The sequence below is a fragment of the Odocoileus virginianus genome, chromosome 21, assembly GCF_023699985.2.
Source record: "Odocoileus virginianus isolate 20LAN1187 ecotype Illinois chromosome 21, Ovbor_1.2, whole genome shotgun sequence".
Taxonomy (NCBI): domain Eukaryota; kingdom Metazoa; phylum Chordata; class Mammalia; order Artiodactyla; family Cervidae; genus Odocoileus; species Odocoileus virginianus.
The window spans coordinates 7,340,013-7,353,917 of record NC_069694.1 but is presented as its reverse complement, the minus strand read 5'-3'; the positions used below and the strand labels follow the sequence as shown (position 1 = coordinate 7,353,917).

Sequence of the window (13,905 nt, the reverse complement as noted above, 5' to 3'; positions counted from 1 at the left end):
ACGTTTAAATATTTTTAGCTAGGATTAGGAAAAAATTGTGGAGTATATGAGTAGCTTATTTCAAAATACTGTTTGCAAGTTACAGATGAGAGGGTCTGTCCTAAGACAATGCCTTTGTGACACTGTTGTGTTGTGCCATGAAACTTCATTATGATATCTCCATAGTTACTTTTGAAAAATTGTCCTACTTAAAAACATGAGATTTCAGATTAATACATTGTTATGTTTCCTTATTAAGTAGGTTTATTCCGACATATATCTGAAATGATTAAAAATTTTTTTGTCTCAAGCTACTCTTGAGTCCTGTAGAAATTTTAGATTCGCTGATATTGGCCACATTTGTTAATGTGTTTTAAATGTTTTGGTAATTTGACTCAAAATTATGAAAGTATAGTACAGTTAGTTTTTCACACCCAAAATCAACAAGAATGTTAGTTTGTTTTTCCTCCTTGGACTCAACAAAGATTAAAAATACTGAATGGTTATTTTCAAGATGTCACATATCATTATCGAATATATTATTGCTATTTGTGTTTTTCTCTTACGTTGGTACTTTAATCTCAAAGATTTGTGAAATTCAGCAATGTAAGTATGTGATGAGCTATTGACAAGTCTGATAACAAGCACTTGAACTCTATTTGTGCCACTGAATCTGAAGTGATTGTGTATCTTTACAGTTAGACGTGGAGAAGATTCTTTAAAATTATTTAAAAATGCCAAATCCTAGCAGACTTATTGAGGATAATAGTATATAAGTAATGATTAGTTTCATAGAGCATGTGTCTGAACTCTGACCTCTGTGTTTGTTCAGGTGCCAAAACTCTGAATGGAAGGATGACTTTGTGTTTTTGTGGTATAGTGCAGAAAAAGAATCATAAATACCTGCACTGTGATACATAGTGAGACAGTGATTCTAAATTTTTCTTTAGTAAGAAAATATTTTCCAGGATACTTGACATATATCTTCCTAATGAAAGTTTGCAGCTAATATTGCCAGTAGCCTAGAACATTTCTTCTTTAATACAGTTGTACAAGCCTGAAACTTAATATAAAACTTTAATGCTTTATTTTCTATTACTTAGAAGTGGTCACTGCTCTCGTAATTTGTATAGTGTCTGCATTATGTTAGGTGATTTTTCACCGTGATATTCTTAGTACTTGAAGTTTAAAAGAAATCTTGTATTGCTCTAGTAATGCGTATTGTTAAAGTAATACAGCTTTTTATATATAAGCAATGATGAAACCTTGTTTCAAGTAAGTGACATAGTGTTTCAGAGGAAGAAAACAAAATCCAAACAGGAAAATTATTTTTTTAAGAACAGTGCCTTTATAAATGTGAAATGAAACTTCTTCCAGAAAGAACATTTAGGAAAGGGTCAGATAATTTAATATTGGAAAATATAACCAATAAATAGCTTCATTTTCACCAATATATTTTGTTTCATTGATACTTAACAAGTTCAATTCTATAGGTGGATTCTGTTGATTATTTTCAGTACATTGAAATACAGTCCACATGTTTCCTTTTTGTGTATGTAAATGCAGTATTTGAGTGGCCGGTGTAATATTCAAGTATTTCCTCATGTCATCTATGTAAATCTTCATTTTACTGAAGTTTATTTCATAGTTTTGTGTTTACTAAGAATCTCGGTTGATTTTAAGGATTTCCCCTCCCCCCCTTTTAAGTGTCTTTGTAAAGATAGCTTACATCTGGCGGTAAGAAGTTGTCAGTGGCCACTGTTGAAGTGTGTTGTTAATTAAAATACAGCCTCAAGATAAATTAAATGTGAAAAGTCCAGGGTAGAATCAGAATAGTGAGAGGAGGCCACCATTAGTGTCAGAAGTAGGGGAGTATAGGTTAAAGGATTAATGAGAGCTTGGTAACATTGTTTCTCTGTAGGAGAATCGGGTGTCTGGGGCAACAGGCATCAAAAGAGTCCTTTTGAATTTTGAGTCATTCTAATGTTATTTACTAAAAATAAATAAACCATGTAGGCCTTTTTTCCATGAGACTTTGTTTGGCAATCTGTCACTTGTCTGAGATATTAATTTATTTAAATCTGTGTAAGTTTAAGTAATATTCCAGAGTTGCAAGGAATAGAAAATTGATTTAAAGTACACTTAATAGGTGTTTTTTTAGTTGAATTACATAAGTGAATTGTAGCTTATGAGGACAGAGTAAAGCTATGATCTGTACTCATAGGTTATATTGTTATTTACTATAAATTGTTAAATGGTGTTAACAATCATCATTTGTAAAGGAACTCGCAGCTCCATCTGTTTATATACATTACTGCTAATTCTCAAGAACAGGTCCTTGAATGAGAGTTTTTATTTCTTAGATGAGAACATTGAGATTCAGAGAAGTTAAATTATTTGTCTGCAAACATGCACTGTTGGGATTTAGATCTAAGTTTGCTGGTGTTTATATTGTACCATGCTCTCCTGACTTGTCAAGTGTAGGTATACTTTTAATTATTTAAAAATAATTGAACCTGGTTTGTATTACTGATTAAAAGATTTAAATGCAGCCTAATTTAATTGTTTAAACATTAAGCATTACCTGTAATTAAAGGTTTGCTTGCATTTCAGTATGCAGAATATTTTTTAATTTGAAGTTCACTGAAGTAAAATGCCTGTAAATCAGTCCACATACCCTTGGTTGTTCTCTTCCTGTATGGTACCTGTAGTTTTTTTCATATTGTAACTGCATTTTGCTAAGATTTTCTAGGGTTCTCATAGGGAATATTTAAGTATGTGGCATTAACAAATCGGTTTCATGAAAACTACTGTTGTATAAATTTCCCTTAGGTATTTAAATGGATTTTTGTACCTGTTGTCATTTTAAATTTTATATACTTGACTATTCTGTATAGAACTAGTTACAAATCCTTAAAGGGAAGTCCTTTAATTTCTGTTGACCGTGGTTTCTCAGCCTTGGCACTGTTGACCTGTGGGACAGGTGATGACTTCTTTGTTGTTGGTGGTTCTCCTGTGCATTGTAGGATGTTCAGCGCTAGTGCTGACTAAGAGTGCTAGATGCCAGTAGCGCCAGCAGTGTTCTCCCACCTCCCAGCCAGGTCCCTGCCATTGTATCAGCTACAAATGTCTCCATACTTTGTCAAATGTTGAGAACCACTGCTGTAGACAGAACTCTTTAGAAGAACATTTAAGACAGTTTAACTATATAGAGTTTGTAGTATAATTCATCTAAAAGATGAATGGGCAGTAACGGTACAAAAAATTAATATAGCATGACTACCACTAGCTTTGAGTGTTCTGTTTTTAAGACTTTGCCCCTGGTTTATCAATTATTATCCTTTTCTTTTAAACTTTTTCCTTTCTAGTTTAAAGACAAAGGTGAAATTTCCTGCTATACACGAATGTAACTAGAATTTGAACAATTTTTTATGAGTAGAAAAGCGATTTGTTTTTACAGCTATGTAAGTTTTTAGTTCAATGTAGCTTAGCCTAATGAGGTTCTGGGTGTGTGTTGAGCAAGAAAAGTGTTACTGAGTTAAAAAAATTAAAGCCAAAAAAAATAAAAAATTAAAAGCCTGTCCAAGTAATGCTGTTTGGAGTGCATTTCTTTTTTTAATTTTTAAAGGCTTTGATCTATCCATCAATCATCTGGGATTCCTTTGCAGATCATCCCTTTGTAAAGAATATGTTTTTTTATTTCTCAGTAAATATGTTATCAGCATTTATTGAGAATATTTGCAAACAGCCCTAAGAGACTTACCTGCTTGGAGACAGATAAAAATGACGGAGAGAATCAGTGCTGTGGGAATTCTGAGGGTGTGTGTATGTAGGAAGAGAGGTTGTTGAGCTCAGTTCCAAAGGAAAGTTAAGACTGAATTTCAGGAGACAGTCTTAAAAGAGTTACAGGAATACTGTATCAGTGAATGATCTCTTCTGTAGACTCCTGAATTGGAATTAGGGAGCAGGAGTTGTAGACAAAATTAAGCTAGGAACATTTATATATTAATAACAGAAAGGTTGCACAGCTCTAATATACACAAACGTAGTTGTGGAGTTAGAACACATAAGTTATCTTTGGGGGAAAACCACCTTTTTCAGATCAAAATAATAAATGGTAATATACAAAGCACATCTGATGAAAGTGTGACCAACACCCAAAAGAAACAGTGTTAATATTACCAGCATCATCAGAATCCCCACACCCACCCCTTTCCAGTCAGTTTCCTAATTTTTAATAACACAGGTTAGCTTTGGATATGTTTGAGTAAAAGGATAGACATAAGAGCATATACTATATGATTTAATTTTAAAGATTTTCAAAAGCTGCCTTTCAAAGTCTTTGTTCAGAAAATACATTAACAGTGTCTAGAGAGTGTGTTAAAATGCATTGAATGTTTTAGTTGAAAGAGACCTTAGATCTAGGTGAAAAATCTCATCTGTAAGTTCAGGAAATGGAAGCCTAGAGAGATTGTTGCTCTATGACACATAGATCTGGTTAATGGTGAACTTCACCTGGGTTGTGCGTTTTGTTTTTTTATTTTTATTTTTGTTTTTTGGTTGTGAGTCTTTGTTGCTCGATGTGAGCTTTCTCTAATCGTAGCGAGCGGGGGTGCCCCTTACTTGTGGGGCTCAGGCTTCTCATTGCCGTGGCTTGTCTTGGTGAGGAGCACAGACTCTAGGCACACAGGCTTCAGTAGTTGTGGCACATGGGCACATTGCCCTGAAGCATGTGGGATCTTCCCTGACTAGGGATCGAACCTGTGTACCCTGCATTGGCAGGCCGATACTTAACCACTGTGCCACCAGGGAAACCCCCTCGTCCAGGTGTTTTGCATACCAATTTTCTCCAGCTGTTTTATACTGGTTGCTTTATGAGATGATCTTTTTCATAAACAGTACTATAAAAGTTGAATGCTAATAAGACTAAGTATCATTACAACAATGGATGACATGTCATTCAATATTGAGAATTGCATTAATCTTTAAACATATTCTGCTTTTCTGTCTTGGTGTGAGAACTTCAGTTTGCCAGGAGGTAGAGATACTTAGTTTCCCAAGCATAATGTAGTAAGTTTAGCTTAGTGATTAAGAGTGTGGGCTTTGGAATTTCAGTCCTGGCTTTTCAGCTTAATACCTACAGCACTGACTATTTCAGTTTTCTTCTCTGAAAATAGGAGATCAAGAGAGTCTTTTCATGCTTAGAGCAGTGCTAGGAATATTCAGTAAGTGGATAGTTGTGAAGATGTCTGAATTAATTATACTTTCATATTCTACTTACTGTTGTCCTTGGATCATAAAAGTTTCCTTCAATGGTTCATTGATAGCTCTATGTAATGTGGTTCCTGAAAAGGTCTAAGGTGATGATTTAGTATTGATACTTCTGATAATGTTTCTTTGTGTGTAAATAACCTATGGGGACTGGTGGCCAGGGGAATACAAAAGTATATTTGGACTTAGTTCTGAAAATGTTGGTTAGTTTTTCTTAAGGAGACGGATTATTTTGGATTTCTTCACATGACTCTGGTCTCCTTTAACTGGACCATGGAATCCAGATTCTAATCCTGTGGTGTGTAATTTTGAATTCCTTTGTAAAATCCCTATTTTAAAATTGGGTCTTGGAAGCCAGAAAGTGGTAGTCACATCCATCTGACATCAATGGTATATTCTGCTATGTAATTCTGAAAAGGTGAGGCAAGTTCATTGCATTCAAAACCCTTGCCATTTCCCTCCATTTATTTCTTTTCTTTTACTGCAAATTTAAAATAACGACTTAGAGTTGAATGCCTACTATCTGGTATCTTATATCTGTGACAGCCTTCTGAGATGGGTCGCTTCTGTTACAAATTAGAAAGTTGTAGCTCTGAAGAAATTAACTTTCCACAGTGTCAAGTAACTTGGTGGTGGTGGTGCTGCTGGTTCAGTTGCTAGAGGTGTCTGACTCTTTCTGACCCCGTGGACTCAGAGCTCCAGGCTTTTCTATCTGAGCAGGGGTTTAAAACCTGGTCTCTGACTCCAGTTAACTTAGTATGGTGGAAAGCATAATCTTATCTGCTGCTTGCTTCCAGTCCATTATTTCTAAAGGTGCTTTTAAAAATTACATTTTAGGCTTAGAAGTTTAGAAATAAACCTTTATATCCATGGTCCAAATTTAATAAATATTAATCCTCATACTGGCTTTAGCCCCTCCTCAACCCCCCAAGAAATAAAACCTACAAAGGAAGCTCACTTTCTAACCTTTTCTCTATTTTGTACTCTCCTTCTTGGAAGTAACCATTATGCTGAAGTTGAGTATATCCCTCCGGTACTTATTTTTTACTACTGATAAACATAGTATTTTTGAGTGTAAGGTCACTTTTTAGTGTTCTAAAATTTTTTAGAAAAACTTCATAGATAGTTATAATATTCTGCATCTCCTGCAACTTTTCTCCTCAGTGTTGTTTTTTAAGGTTTATCTGTGACAGTGCATAAATTGCTCTAGTTCTTCAATTTTAAACTGCAATTGACCACCATGGGCTTGAACTGCATGAATCTACTTACATGTGGATTTTTTTCAGTAGTAAATACTGCAGTCCACATAGATTCACTGTTGGTTGAATGGGTAGATGCGTAGAAACTGTATATGGAGGGCCAACCATAAGTTATACTTCGATTTTTGTCTGAGCAGAGGTTTGGCATCCCTAACCCCCTCATTGTTTGAAGGTCAACTGTATAGAGTATTCTGTGTCCCAGTTTTTAAAATTCATTCTCCTGTTGATGGCATATAGCTATAAAAAAGACACATTGAACATTATTATAAATGTTTCCTTGGGTATTTTTTAGGAAGTAGATTTGCAGGATCTGAGTGTATCTGCATCTTTTCTGCATGATTGGATATTGCATTATTGTTCTCCCAATGATTGTATCAATTTACACTCCCTCTAGAAATATGTAAGAATTCTGACATCTGCAAATTTTAGATTTTTGTCAGTCTGATGGATATGAAATGGTAGCTTAATTTTCATTTCCTTTGTCAGCAAAGATATTAAGCATGTTTTTGTGTCTATTGGCTGTGAGGCTTTCTTTTGTAAATTTAGTGTTTTCATTATTTACCTATTTTTAAGAATTTCTGTGGTTTGTGTTTTTCTTACTCATTTGTAAGAATTCTTTATAATTTTGTCTACGTCTATTATGTGGCTTACTTTCAACTTAAAGACAACTTTTGTATTACTTTTTTTAATGCTCTTTTTAAAAATTGTGGTAAATACTCATATAAAACTTTCTACCTTGTGTATTTTTAAGTGGACAATTTCAGTGGTGTTAAGTACATTCACATTGTTGTACAATCAATACCACCATCCATCTCCAAGACTCTGCATTTTGTAAAATTGAAACTGTACCCATTAAACACTTAACTCCTTACTTCTCCTATGCCCAGCTCCTGTAGTCAGCACTCTACTTGTTGTCTCTGAATTTGACTACTGTATTATACATTATTTGTTTTACTGGCTTATTTCACTTAACATTATCGCGTCTTTGATCTTACTGAGTTTACCGTTAAAGTAGTCAAATTTGTCTGTCTTTTCCTCTGTGGTGTGCTTTTTTTTTGTATTGGATTGGCTGAAAAGTTCTTTCGGGTTTTCCCGTAGCATCGTTTGTAAAAACTTGAAGGAACATTTTGGCCAACCCAATCTTTTGTTTAAGGAATATTTTCCTACTCTGGTTCATAAAGGTATTCTCATGTATTTGGTCCTTAAAAGTTAACTCATTCTTTTTGTCTGTTTGTGGCTGTGCTGGGCCTCCCTTGGTGGGCATGGGCTTCCTCTAGTTGTGACGGGGGGCTGCTTTTCCTTACCGAGCTCGAGGCTGTCATGGTGGTGGCCTCTCGTCGCAGAGCACAGGTTCTGGGGTCTGGATTTTGGTGGTTGCTGCATGCAGGTTCGTTAGCTGTGGCTTGTGGGCCCTGGAGCCTGTGTGTTGTGGTGCACAGGCTTTAGTTGCCTGCAGCATGTGGAATCTTCCAGACCAGGGATTGAACCTGAGTCCCAGCATTGGCAAGTGGATTTTTACGCACTGTGCCATCAGCGAGTTCTAATTCATTCTTGAACTTCTGTACTCAGGCTGCTTCCGTTTCTTGTCATATTGAAATTACTTTTTCAGGCATTGCTAACATCTTCTAAATTGTTAAATGCAAATACCTTTCTTCAGCATTTCCAATTCTGTCTTAGAGCTTTCCTTTTTCAGTTGCTCTGATACTAAATTTTGGTTTTTCTTTAACTTCTGTTATTACCCTTTATAGGTTTGATTTCATCTCCCATCCTCCGTGTGTCTTCTGAATCTTTGTTCCCTCTTCTGTGTTCTTTTTGTTAATTGTCTTAGATCAGGCTTTCTTAGATAAACTCTTCATATTAAAATAGTTTGCTAATTTACGTTTAGTTCTCTACCTTTAGTCTGTCCCAACTTTTAATTCAACCCCCCTGGTGCCATGCTACTGGATTATTTATTTATTTTTTAAAAATAATTTTTAGGTGGGAGGGGGGACCGGGATGGGGAATACATGTAAATCCATGGCTAATTCATTTCAGTGTATGACAAAAACCACTGCAATGTTGTATAGTAATTAGCCTCCAACTAATAAAAATAAATGGAAAAAAAAATAATAATTTTTAGTCCTCACCATGAGGCACGTGGAATATTAGTTCCTTGACCACAGATCAAACCTGTGCCCCTTTGTATTGGAAACATGGAGTATAAACCTCTGGGCCACTGGGGAAATCCTTGGATTTAATTTTTAAAACATGATCTTGTCATTTTCTTTTACATTGTCTACCCCTTATTGTGAAGTCACAACCTTTTCATTTCTAGCCTACCTTTCCTGACCTCCTTCCTGTCAAGTCTGAACTCAGCTGCATGCCTAAACATACCTCAGACCCTCAGTCTCTCTCCAACCTTTAGCTAACTAAATTAATTGCTTGCTATTGACTTGTTTTTTCTGCATGGACTAAGCCCTTATCTTCTTTCTTTCAAAAAACTCATTCTAAAATGCCATTCTGAATAAGCGTCGAACACAGATTACCTCTATCTAGTATCACTTTGTCAGGATCTTTTTAGAGCAGTTACTGTATTGTTAGTGATTGTATATATGTCTTTCTGCTCCTGCCAGATCATTGAGCTCTTTGAGGGTTCTTATTATTTTTCTCTTCAGCATCCAGCATGGTGTCTAATTGTAGTAAGCTTAATAACATTTAAGTGAAGTGAAGTCGCTCAGTCATGTCCGACTCTTTGCAAACCCCTTGGACTGTAGCCTACTAGGCTCCTCTGGCCATGGGATTCTCCAGGCAAGAATACTGGAGTGGGTTGCCATTTCCTTCTCCAGGGGATCTTCCCGACCCAGGGGTCGAACCCAGGTCTCCCGCGTTGCAGGCAGACGCTTTACCCTCTGAGCCACCAGGGAGGCCCCAGTAGCATTTAACCTGCGCCCCAGGTCTCCAGAAGGTGTCTGATCTTTTAAAGCTGTGGCTTAAAGTGCTCTTTGCCTAGGTTTAGAACGGATCTGTTTTACTCTGTTCATTATTTTTAGCCTTTGTGTGATTATAAATTTTTCTAGTAATTACAAATGCAGGGCTAGCTAGCTTGTGTAGTCTTTTCTCTCAGGTGACTGTGGGATGCTTTACTTTTAGGTTTCTTTGTTTTATGTGAACCATCCTGTTTGGGATTGGGGTACTTAATTGTGAATTGTCTGAGACGGTTGATTTTCAGCAGCGATAGAAAATATTTTGTGCTTCATTTTTCTTAAAATATTTCTGTAGTAGTTCCTTTATTTTTAAAATGTGTGTGTGTATAGTATACTACAGTTTATGCATTGGATATTTGGTTTATTTCCAGTTTCTTGCTGACGCATGTGTGCAAGAGTTTAGGGTATATGGGTATTTGGATGAAATTTTTTAAGTGGGTATGTCAGACTTTTTTAAAAATATCTCTTGGCTTGGTCATATTTTGATTATATCCTCAGGTGTTTACTTAGGTGCTTTGTCTCCGTCTGCCCGATGTGAGTCATTGAGGACAGAGACCTCTCTTCCTGATTTTCTATTCTCCATTGCTTAACACATTGCCTGGTAAGCAGGAGGCATTTGTTTTCCTGAATGAGTTTAAGGATTTCATAAGCTCCAGGAAGCTAATCCCCAAGCACTATGAAAGTAATACCTTTCATCCTACTTCTGGTACTAGGAAGAGTTGAATATGCTGATAAAGATGGCCTCCACTGAAGTTGAGTTTCTTTTGATAATGTAGTTATGTTCTGAGTTGGGGTGATACCAGGTCTAAGTCCAAAACTTGGAAATAAGATGGTGGGAAGGGAATTTTTTTTGCTTTTTTCTGTAGTTCTCCTTTGATCTCAGGGGGCATCTATTTTAGTATTATATATGACATCATCTATACTTAGTGTTTAAGCTTTTTTTGGTGCACTTCACGGCACACAGAACTTCCCTGACCAGGGATCAAACCTGTGTCCCCTGTAGTGAAAGCAGAACATCTTGACCATTGGACCACTGGGGAAGTCTGATGGTTTAAACTCTTTAGTAATTCTATATTTTCTTCATTTATTCAACAAATATTTATTAAAAGCCACTTATGTTTGTTAATAAGATAGACATGGTCCATCCCCTTTTGGAGTAAATTATGGTCCAGTAAGACAGTAAAACATTGAACAGGTAGTTGTGTGTGCTTGTTGAGTTTAAGGAGGACTGAGAGGATAAGGTAACCTAAACTCAGGGGAAGAGTTCCTTGGAGAGGACCCTTAAACTGATACTTGGGAAGATGAAATTAACTTCGTCATACATTAGGATGATCAACTCTTACATGCACATAGAAAGCTAATAGTCGTTATATAGTGAAGAATGTAAACAATATAATTGCTTTTCTCTTTTAAATAAATAGTCAAATTCTGTGAATGTAAAAGTAACAAACATTAAACTTTGATAAATATGGGGAACCATATTCAAGTAAAAATAATCTGTAATTTCATGCCTAGAGATAATTCTTTTTTTTTTTAAAGCAAAGTTTGTTTTGTTTATGAAATACTTCATATATACAGAGATACATCTTAATTTTTATATTCCTTTCATTTTACCTATGTATGTACATATGTATGCATATTTTGACTTTGGTGTTGGGGGAATTTTTGAATACACTTCCCATGGGACTTTATACCCAAATCTGTAATTTTTAAAATCACTTGAAGCTGTTTTTCCCTATGAGACTCCAAGCTTCTCACGGGTAGGCATCGTGTCTCATCCATCTTTGTATTATCACTACCAAGAGCTCTTTAAAAGTTACTTGAGGGCTCCCTCTATGCTAGGCACCGTGATATGTGTTGGGGATATAGCAATGAATGGGGCAAGGGAAGACGGACAAGTAAGTAATAAATGCAGTGCAGAGTAGTATAATAATATTATACAGCTATAATAATAATATTGATGAAAATAAAGTTGATAAAATAATATTGATGAAATTAATTAGTTGGTTTTGGTTGGTTGTTCAGAAAAGACCTCTCCTAGAATTGTAAACTTAAATTGAGATATGAATGGTAAAAGCATGTTTCTAGGCAAAGAACAGTCCAAATCAGAGGAAACTGTTAGAGTCTCGAAAGTTGGGAATGAATTTGCAATGTTTCAGCAGCCAAAAAGGTTATTGAGACTGGAGTATTGTGGGTAAGGGTGGAGAGTGATGTAAGATGAATTTGGAGATGTAGGCAGGAGCCAGATCACATACAACTTTATAAGCCCAAAGTAAGGAGTTTGGATTTTAAGTGACTCTGAAAGCCATTTGAGGATTTAAAGCAACAGACAGAATTTTGTGTCTTTTTAAAGATCACTTTGGCGGCTGTGAAGAATAAATTGACACTGAAGATGTGAGGAAAGGTTTAGTATTTAAAGGTTGAGTTTTGCTGGATATAACAAAAGAAACAGTAGTAGTGATTTAAATAAATAGGGAGTGGGGAAAGCACACTGGAGGTTGAGGATGATGAGAACTTTGTTTTGTTCTTGTTAGGTTTTAAGGCTGGAAGGTAACAAGCAGTTGATGATGTGGATCTGGAGGTTAGAGCTGAAGAGAGAGGGCATCATATGTATAGAGATGTTATGGTTTAAAACTTAGGCTGGGTGACTTAACTCTGGTAGGAGAATTTGATTAGAAAGGGAGGGATCTAGGACAAAGTCTGGACTTTGTCTCGGGTCCCTGGCATATGTTGAATTGATGAGAACCTACAAAGGAGAGTGTGATGTCATTGAGGCTAAGAGAAGACTGAATTCCAAGAAGAGAGTGGTCGACTTTGTAATGCTGCTGAATAGGGGAAATGACCATTGAGTTTGCAGTGTGATTGTTGGTGACCTTGACTGGAGTATTTTCATTGGAACAGTGTGCATGTCTTATTGGAGTGGATTGTGAGAGGAATGAGATGAGGAACTAATTGGCAACTATGGATGGTCAGCTTTTTTAAAGGGCTTTTGATTTGATCGGATAGGAGAGAAGATAGGGAGCTGGAGAAGACCATGACTTCAGAGATCTTTAAAACAATTTTCTATTAGCTTATTAGAGTATATTTGTATATTAATGAATGGGAGAAATTGATTATGCTAGAGAGAGGAGGAGTAATTGAAGGTGCAAAGTCCTGGAGAAGAACAGAGGACTGTGTTCCAAATAGAAGTGGAAGGATTAATCTTTAATATGAGCAGAGATACTTAGGGCAGTGTTAAGTTTCTACTTGGGATTTATGCTTTTCATTTGAACAGGAGACTTATTAATGCTGGTTGTTTCTTGCCCTGCCCCCAACAAAGCTGCTAGGGGTGGATGCAGGGAGGTTTTTTTTGTTTGTTTTTTAGTTAATTGGGGGAATGCGTTTAATTAGCATTGGGGCTTTGCCATATGAGTACACTAAAGGAAGGAAAGTATCAAGTTTGTCAAGGGTATTTGCAAAGGATTGATTATAATGAATGTCCAAGGAATCAAAACTGGTTAAGGAAGGAAGTGAGGACAGTAAAGATGATTGATAATGAGGGAGAGTGGTTCTGTTTTGATTAAGTGAGCTAATAGCTGGGTTTGAAGTATCAAAGTGAATTTATTTAATCCACAGAAGTTGGGAATCTGAGGAACTTAAAATGAGTTTTGGAAAAGGTGCAGGTTTAGGTGATGGCAAATGCAAATAGATGGGGAAACAGTGGCTGACTTTATTTTTTGGGGCTCGAAAATCACTGCAGATGGTGACTGCAGCCATGAAATTAAAAGACGCTTACTCCTTAGAAGGAAAGTTATGCCAACCTAGACAGCATATTAAAAAGCAGAGACATTACCTTGCCAGCAAAGATCCATCTAATCAAAGCTATGGTTTTTCTAGTAGTCATGTGTGGATGTGAGAGTTGGACTACGAAGAAAGCTGAGTGCCGAAGAATTGATGCTTTTGAACTGTGGTGTTGGAGAAGACTCTTGAGAGTCCCTTGGACTGCAAGGAGATCCAACCAGTCCATCCTAAAGGAGATCAGTCCTGGGTGTTCATTGGAGGGACTGCTGTTGAAGCAGAAACTCCCAATACTTTGGTGACCTAATGCGAAGAGCTGACTCATTTGAGAAGACCCTGTTGCTGGGATAGATTGAAGGCGGGAGGAGAAGGGGGCGACAGAGGATGAGATGGCTGGATGGCATCACTGACTCGATGGACATGAGTTTGAGTGAACTCCGGGAGTTGGTGATGGACAGGGAGGCCTGGCATGCTGCGGTTCATGGGGTCGCAAAGACTCGGACACAACTGAGCAACTGAACTGAAATGCAGAAAGGCCAAATGGCGTCTGAGGAGGCCTTACAAATAGCTAAGGAAAAAAGAAGAGAAGCGAAAGGCAAAAAGAAAAGGGAAAAGAGAAAAGGAAAGATATACCCATCTGAATGCAGAGTTCCAAA

At 36.6% G+C, this 13,905-nt stretch overlaps 1 protein-coding gene across 1 annotated transcript in view; it reads left to right on the top strand.

Moving 5' to 3' along the window:
* The window catches only part of UBE2K (ubiquitin conjugating enzyme E2 K), a 72,954-nt gene that overhangs the window by 811 nt on the left and 58,238 nt on the right, over positions 1-13,905 (top strand). The gene's annotated exons all lie outside the window — the stretch shown is intronic.